Here is a 7,747-nt window from a genome sequence, read left to right as displayed (position 1 = left end):
CTGTCTGTCATAAATAACATATCCAGAGGCATCACAGTTCCCATGATTCATTAATACAAAATGGAGTACTTGATAAAATAAATAATGTTATATTTTGTTTTGGTGCTTGTTAACTGTTAATGCATTTCCCCACATTCTCTCTCATTCTTTCTCCAATGTCCTTCTCTTTTAAGGTTATTGGGTTACAGAATGAATTAATTAAACTTGGAATCCTAAAGAACCAACAAGATTATGAACACTTTTGGAAACTCACCCAGGACAGCATTCATGGTTCAAAGCTCAAAGAAAAGCTTCCAGATATAAAAGCAAAAAGCTGAGTATCTTTATAAGGTTGGCATTTTTGAACAGCTAAAAAGCACTGATAATAGTATGAATTCAAAGAACTTGGTGGGAAACAGATTAATTCAAATCAGAGTAATATTCTCACATGTACACTTGTTTGTATTGGAACAACTATTTCCCCTGATATTGACATTTTCCTCTGTCAGTTTCCCCCATCAGCTGTATTTCTCCAGCTGGGATTTTTTGAGATTCTCAAGCCAGAACCTGTGAGTCTAGAACCCCAGGTGAGAGGGAGTTACAGGAGGAAAATTTCATGTAGGAGAAGGGTTAAGCCATCGCTTCTCACCTGCCAGCTCTGCCCTCAAAATTTGCCCCTCTAGATTCTGCTTTGCAGCGAAGAAGCAAGAGCTGTAGGCATTTGGAAATATTAATCATAAAAATTCAGCAACAAATGACACAAAATAATTTACTGACTTGTTACTTACTATGTGCTTTTAATCTACAGTGTTTGCTGCTAAGTCTTTGCCTCTATCTGCTTCAGCAAGAACCAATCCAGTACAGCCTGTTGATGGCTTTATAAACAGTAGCAGGCTGAAAAAAGTAAGCAAATATATGTTTCCGTTTATAACCTTGGGTTTCTAAGTACTCTACTTTATGAGGTTTCTAATTATAGTCAGCAATCTTAACTCAGCTTGATACATGAGAGAGTGGGTGGGAGATTGCTCTGATAGGTTGCTTTCATGTGATGCTTAAATAGGTTTTTACTTTTCTGTGTATTTGAATGAAGCTACATTTCTGTGTTTAAATAATAGTTTTATAAAATACATGCCTTCCTGTACTGTGTTAATACCGTGTTGTATCCAGAGCACTAACAAGTCCTGTTGGTTTCAGAATGTCTACTCTAAGCATGTCTAAAAGAAGAAGATCAAACAAGAGATGGATTGATTCCATAAAGGAAGCCACAGACCTGAACTTACATGATCTGAACAGGGTAGTTTATAATGAATGCTATTGGAGGTTGCCATAAGTCGTAATCGACTTGAAGGCACATAACAACAACAAAAAGCTGAATCCAACCCATAATACACAAGTGACTCATCCAGGCTTAAAGGTTTTCTTAAAGTCACTTGTGAAAATGCCCAGAAGAGCTATCTGCTCCTTTGATTCAATAGTTTATATTTTTGCATGTAGATAATTTAACAATTGTTTTGATGAGGTAGGGAGAACCATTCCACACAGATCCCCTTTTGTTCAGGGGCTTTTGCCCAGTGTTTAACTTCTAAAATGAGCAGTGATGGGACAACCTGCTTAAAAGACTCTCCTCATCCTTAGATGTCTGTGTGATTTAGGGAATGCCTGTCTGCACCATGGCTGATTTCATTTAAATGATGATTTAAATCATTTCTCTGAAGGATTCAATTTTAACGATTTAAATCACTAGTGAGGAAGTTTCTATTTAATCATCATTTTTAGTGGAAGTACATTATTTTTTAATATAACCTTAGTACATATTCAGAGATGTAGGTTTCATTAGAAGGTAGGTACACACTAACCAATTATTCTGAATTGTTTTCAGGTTAATTTTCATCAAAAAATGGGATGATATTTTGGTCATTCTAGTACTAAAGCAGAATGAACTTGTGAAGTCATTCAGGAAATGTACCAGTTCCAAATGTTCAATTAATCATATTTTCGTCATGATGTGCCAGCATCACCACCACCAAACAGGCTTTTAAATTGTATGAATAAGATTGTTTATTCTTCTGGTTAGTTTTTTTCTTCAGCAAACAACAACGTTAACAAAACTTGTACATGGATTTTTAAATGGTTAACTATTTCAGATTTTAGATAAATGTAAAGATCTTTAACCCCCTTTAAGATGCACACCTTAATGTGGTGAGGAGGTTTGAGAGTGTTGAAGAAGCTGAGGGCAATGCCGTTAGGAGTCTAGACCAAGAGGAACAGAGAAGAACTAGGAATTGTGGGGAAATGGGGCTTAGGAGACAGAAATGAAGCAGGAGAAAGACTTATTAAATTCTGTGAAGCCAATAATTTGTTTCTTGCGAACACATTTTTTGAGCAACCGAAAAGACGACTGTACACGTGGACATCACCAAATGGTCAATATAGGAATCAAATTGATTATATAATTGGTAGCAGAAGATGGAGAAGTTCCATACTTTCTGCGAAAACAAGACCAGGAGCAGACTGCGGTACAGATCATGAACTGGTTGTATCGAAAATCAGAGTAAAGCTAAAGAAGAAGAAGAAGAAAGCAATCATAATGCCAAATTACAATTTAAATAACATCCCAGAAGAATATAAAGATCAAATAAGGAACAGATTTGAGGCTTTAAACTTAATTGACAGAAAACCAGAAGAACTATGGAGTAGAGACATTATCAGGGAAGAATGCAAAAAATACCTCTAGTTAAAAAGAAAGACATCAATGGATGACTGAAGAAACTCTTAAAATGAGGGAAGGAAAGCAAAAGGAGATAGAAACATGGTCAAAACCCTAAATGCAACAATACAGCGATTAGTATGTAGGGACAAAGAGAACTATTACAATAGTTATTGTACAGAAATAGAAGAGGACAACAAAAAGGGAAGAACAAGAGCCCTATTCCAAAAGATTAGAGAAATGAAAGGGAAATTTAAACCAAGAGTAGGGATGTTGAATAATCAACAGGGGAACACACTGACTGACCGAGATGGAAGAAAAGGACGATGGAAGCAATGCACTGAAGAACTCTATAAAAGAGATGTAAGGATGACAGATTCATTCATTGAGGAACCGTATGATGCAGAACCAGAAATTTTAGAATGTGAGGTGAAAGCTGCTCTTAAAATGCTTGGAAAAAACAAATCACTAGGAACAAATGGCATACCAATAGAGTTGCTACAAGCTACTGAGACTGAATCTGTCCAAATTTTGACAACAATTTGTCAATAAATATGGAAAACAACAATGGCCCACAGACTGGAAGCGTTGCATATACATCCCAATTCCAAAGAAAGGGGATCCCAGGGAATGCAGTAACTATCGAATGATTGCCTTAATATCCCATGCAAGTAAAGTAAAGCTCAAGATTCTACAACAAAGGCTCTTATCATATATGGAGCGAGAAGTGCCAGATGTCCAAGCTGGATTTAGAAAGGGAAGAGAGTTGCTTTAATAATGAGAAGTGATGTAACAAAAGCAATTAGGAGCTACTTTTCACAGAAAGTATGGAACTTCTCCATCTTCTGTTACCAATTATATAATCAATTTGATTCCTATATTGACCATTTGGTGATGTCCACATGTACAGTCATCTTTTCGGTTGCTCAAAAAATGTGTTTGCAAGAAACAAATTACTGGCTTCACAGAATTCAATAAGTCTTTATTTCTATCTCCTAAGCCCCATTTCCCCACAATTCCTAGTTCTTCTCTGTTCCCTACTTTTGCATTCCATTCCCCTATCAGCACATCTTGTTTTGGTGTGTGATCAATTTCTTCCTGTACTTCTGCGTAAGATCTTTCCAGTTCCTCTTCTTTTGCATTTGCAGTTGGAGCATAGACTTGTATGATGGTTATGTTAATAGGTTTCCCTTTAAATCTCATTGATATACCCAGACCTTGCATTATAGCTCCTAATTGCTTTTGCTACATCACTTCTCATTATTAAAGCAACCCCATTTCTTCTTAATTTCTCATTTCCTGCATAAAATATTTTGTAGTTGCCTGATTGAAAATGTCCCATTCCCATCCATTTTAATTCACTCACGCCAAGTATTATAATGTTGATACGTTCCATTTCTTGCTTGACAATTTCTAACTTTCCCTGGTTCATGCTTCTCATATTCCATGTTCTTATTGGGTACATCGTACAACTCCGGACTCTCCTTTCGCATCTGTGTGCATCGGCCTCTGGGCTTCCTTTTGGCTTTGACCCAGCTGTGTCATTAGTCACAGCGCTACTCGTACTTGTCCATTGTTCTTCCCTAGTAGCTCAGTGAGTGCCTTCTTACCTGTGGGTCTCATCTTCCAGCACTATCTCTTGTTGCATTTTGCATAGTCTATTCATAGGGTTTTCATGGTAACAGGTATTCAGAGGTGGTTTACCATTGCCTTCTTCTGAGTCTGAATGCATCTTAGTCTGGTGTGTCAGCTTTGACCATTCCGCCTTGGGTGTCCTTGCTAGAAGTCTAGCCTCTTACTTGACTCCTGACTGCATTGCTCTCAGCTTCTTCAACACTCTCAAACCCCCTTTCCCCATTAAGGTGTGCGTCCTAGAGGGGGCTTCTTCACCTATGTCTTTCTTATTCATTGTATGGAAAAGAAATGCAAGCTTTTCTGCTTTTTCAGTTCCCAATTTAGGCTGCAATCCAACACAAACTTACCTGGAAGTAAGTCTTATTGAAGCCAGTGGTGCTTACTTCTGAGTAGACGTGTATTGGATTACACTGCCTGTTCTCAGTTTAGAATGAATTAGTCCACAGGAAGAAAAAAATCTCTCTACACCTGCAGAAGAGGCTACTGCTGTTAAGAGCTGGATTACCATTTCAGTGGTCTCTTCCAGATCTACTCCATCTCCCCAAATTCTCTGTTCATTGACCTTCTCTATCTTTGCACTTACAGAAAAAGGCAAGGCCTTCAGAGAAAGACAGAGGGAGAGCTTGTGCACTTCTCTGCACCACCTGCAGAATCAGATCAGGGCCACAGTCACACAGTACATTTATTCAACTATCATACCACTTTAAACAGCATGGCTTCCCCTAAAGAATCATGGGAAGTGTAGTTTGTGAAGGGTGCTGAGGGTTATTAGGAGACTCCTATTCTGATCACAGAGGTACAATTCTCAGAGTCGTTTAACAGTCAGTCCCTCTTTTCAGGAACTGTAGCTCTTTGAGGAGGAGTCTCCTAACAACTTTCAGCACCCTTCACAAACTACACTTCCAAGCCATGATTGTTTAAAGTGGAATAATAGTGGAATAAATGTACAGTGTGAATGTGTCTCAGGTTATCTCCCAGCTCCATAAACTGCTGTTAACATATTCATATAATATAATTTGAAGGTGTATAATTAGTATTCATGATTATATCTTTGGCCTAGGCTCTTTTTTACTAATTGCTTTAAGAAAATGTTGAAATCTGATTTAAATGTTTAAAATCCATTTTAAAAAAAAATCATTGATTTTTTTCCAACCCTGGACTACACAGCTTCAGGTCCTCTCTTTTGTTCATTATCTGGTATCAAAAAGAGATTCTGTGGCTAAGCCCTGCTTGAGTCTTAGTTCAAACTAAGCTCTTGCTTTTTCCTTCTCCTATGTGAGACTGGAACTGTTCTGCATTTGCAATGGGTAGCATGGCACAGAAAATATGAAGCCCCTGCTTCAGCATGTCGTTGGATCACAAGCTGTGGTCAGGATCCAAAGGAGCTTGTGGTAGGCTCATGCCATTTGCTTCCACCATAGCCCACAGGAAGCTTTATTAGTTTCCTTTTCTGACCACAGAGTCTTGCACTGCAAAAGAATCTGTTCCTTAATGAACCTCTGGTTTTTAGGAGTGGTTTGTCATGTGCTATATAGAACTGTAATCAAAAGTGGAGGCAGAGGGTCAAGACCCTGAAGATATATTTCCAGTGGAGGCTGGTCCACTGAGGCTAGTGGGGCACTGCCCCACCGACATATCTGCACTTAGCCAGCCCATACCTGCCTGCCTTCTTACTTATAACCAGTCCAGTGGGTGGTTCTGGCTGTCACCCCCCTCCTCTTCCTCCTCCTCCTCATTCTCAGTGTTGCCTTTAAAGAACTCAGCAGGAAGGAAGACAGGGACAAACCTAGACTTTAGCTCCATCTTCACCTACTGTTGGGCCCTCTGCTTTCCACCTCTCCAATCCCCATGGGCAGCAGCCACCACTGTATATTTCATCATGGAAACTTCCAGTGCAGCCATTTGGATTCTGGCCTATCTCTTCCACATAAATGGGAGATTTTTGAGAGTTTAATGATTTTTTAAAAATATGTTGAACATCTGACAAGCTTTCTGGTTCATTTAAACTCAATTCACCTTTGAACCCTATTCTCCCAAGTCGTAGTCCAACACTTTAACCACTACACCACACTGGATCTTAATGTTATATATACACATGCTTATATATTGTAAACATCTCATATTTTGTGTGAATGGCTTTTGCTACACATAAATAACAAGCCACAGCAAAATGTCTTGCATTATAAAATGATACAAAACTGTAAACAACAGATGGGTTACTGTTGAATTTTGGTCCAAGTGAAGATGTCCTTCATGAAGCATGTTATGCAGAACCTGTGACACAACAGAGTCACATCCTGGAGTTTCTGAGCTCATGGCTCAGCATACTGATACACCACAATCCAGGACACAGTTTCGTTGAATAACATGTATCTAAGACTTCTTAGAAGAGAGAGAACAGCGAAGAAAATGTTAAAAGGAGAAGGAATGCTCCAAGCATACCTTAGATCTCCCCCCCGCCCCTTGCCCTTCTCCACTCCACTTTACTGTGTACAGTTCACCAGCTGTGCCCTGAAAAATGAACCAAGGATGGCTGATCTCTTCACACTTCTGTGTAATGATCACATTACTCTTCTAGTCAACTGTACCTAGCAGTGAGCAAGTTGTCAGGTTGCTGAATTTAGCTAAAAGGTTAATTTGCAACTTAAATTATTTACTTAGGGTGGCTTTTGCATTTTCTGAATTTTAGTGAAAGGTTAGACATTGTTTTGCAGTCTGACACTTCATTATGAGCTTTGAAGTATTGTTTTAAATACTTCAATTAAATCTGTTGGTTCTGAAAAACTTTTCACATATTTGATGACAGTTAGTACTCTGAAGTAAATTAATTCATCTATACTGCATGTTTTGCCTCAGCAGAAACCTCCAAATTCACCTCAGTCAATTTTTGGTGGGTACATATAGTTAGGGAACGTGAGACTCTTGGTTCCTCCAGAAAGGTGACCAAGGAACCATACTCTTGTGTAAGGATGAAGACTGACACCATATCAAAGAAAGCCAAACAATTAAGGTGGTAGAACACACCATTTGTATAGAATGTTCATGTGCCAAAAAAGGCATAATTATAAAACGCTTTCTGAGATCTCTACAGAAGAGCAATATTTTCAAGGTCACCACAAACTGAGATGCTTAATACCATTTCTGACACCAAGGTTGCGTGTAGAACATGGCTTTAGAGAAGGTTGGAGGCAGTTACATATAACAGAACATGGCACACAAGTTCCTTTTTTGTGTGTTTCTTGCCATGATCAGAGGTCAAACTAGTTCTGAAGATGGTCATAGTGCTTCAAGCTGTAGCCTGAAAAGGCTGGAACAAGTCTGCAGAAGTATAGCCAGCTCCAGGAACAGATGAACAAAAAATGTGTTGTCTGTTAACAGCTATCTATTATATTCTGCCAGTGGTGAGTAATATAATATCTGCTTCCA

At 38.6% G+C, this 7,747-nt stretch overlaps 1 protein-coding gene across 1 annotated transcript in view; it reads left to right on the top strand.

Moving 5' to 3' along the window:
* The first annotated feature begins 836 nt into the window (after window positions 1-836).
* The window catches only part of LOC133384439 (uncharacterized), a 44,168-nt gene continuing 37,257 nt past the window's right edge, over window positions 837-7,747 (top strand). Inside the window, exon 1 of the mRNA XM_061626376.1 lies at window positions 837-882. The gene's annotated coding sequence lies outside the window, so the exon portion shown is untranslated. The remainder of the gene's footprint in view (window positions 883-7,747) is intronic.

The sequence above is a fragment of the Rhineura floridana genome, chromosome 4 (assembly GCF_030035675.1).
Source record: "Rhineura floridana isolate rRhiFlo1 chromosome 4, rRhiFlo1.hap2, whole genome shotgun sequence".
NCBI classification, from domain to species: Eukaryota; Metazoa; Chordata; class Lepidosauria; order Squamata; family Rhineuridae; genus Rhineura; species Rhineura floridana.
The sequence above is the reverse complement of the archived record's forward strand: the minus strand, read 5'-3'. Positions and strand labels throughout refer to the sequence as shown.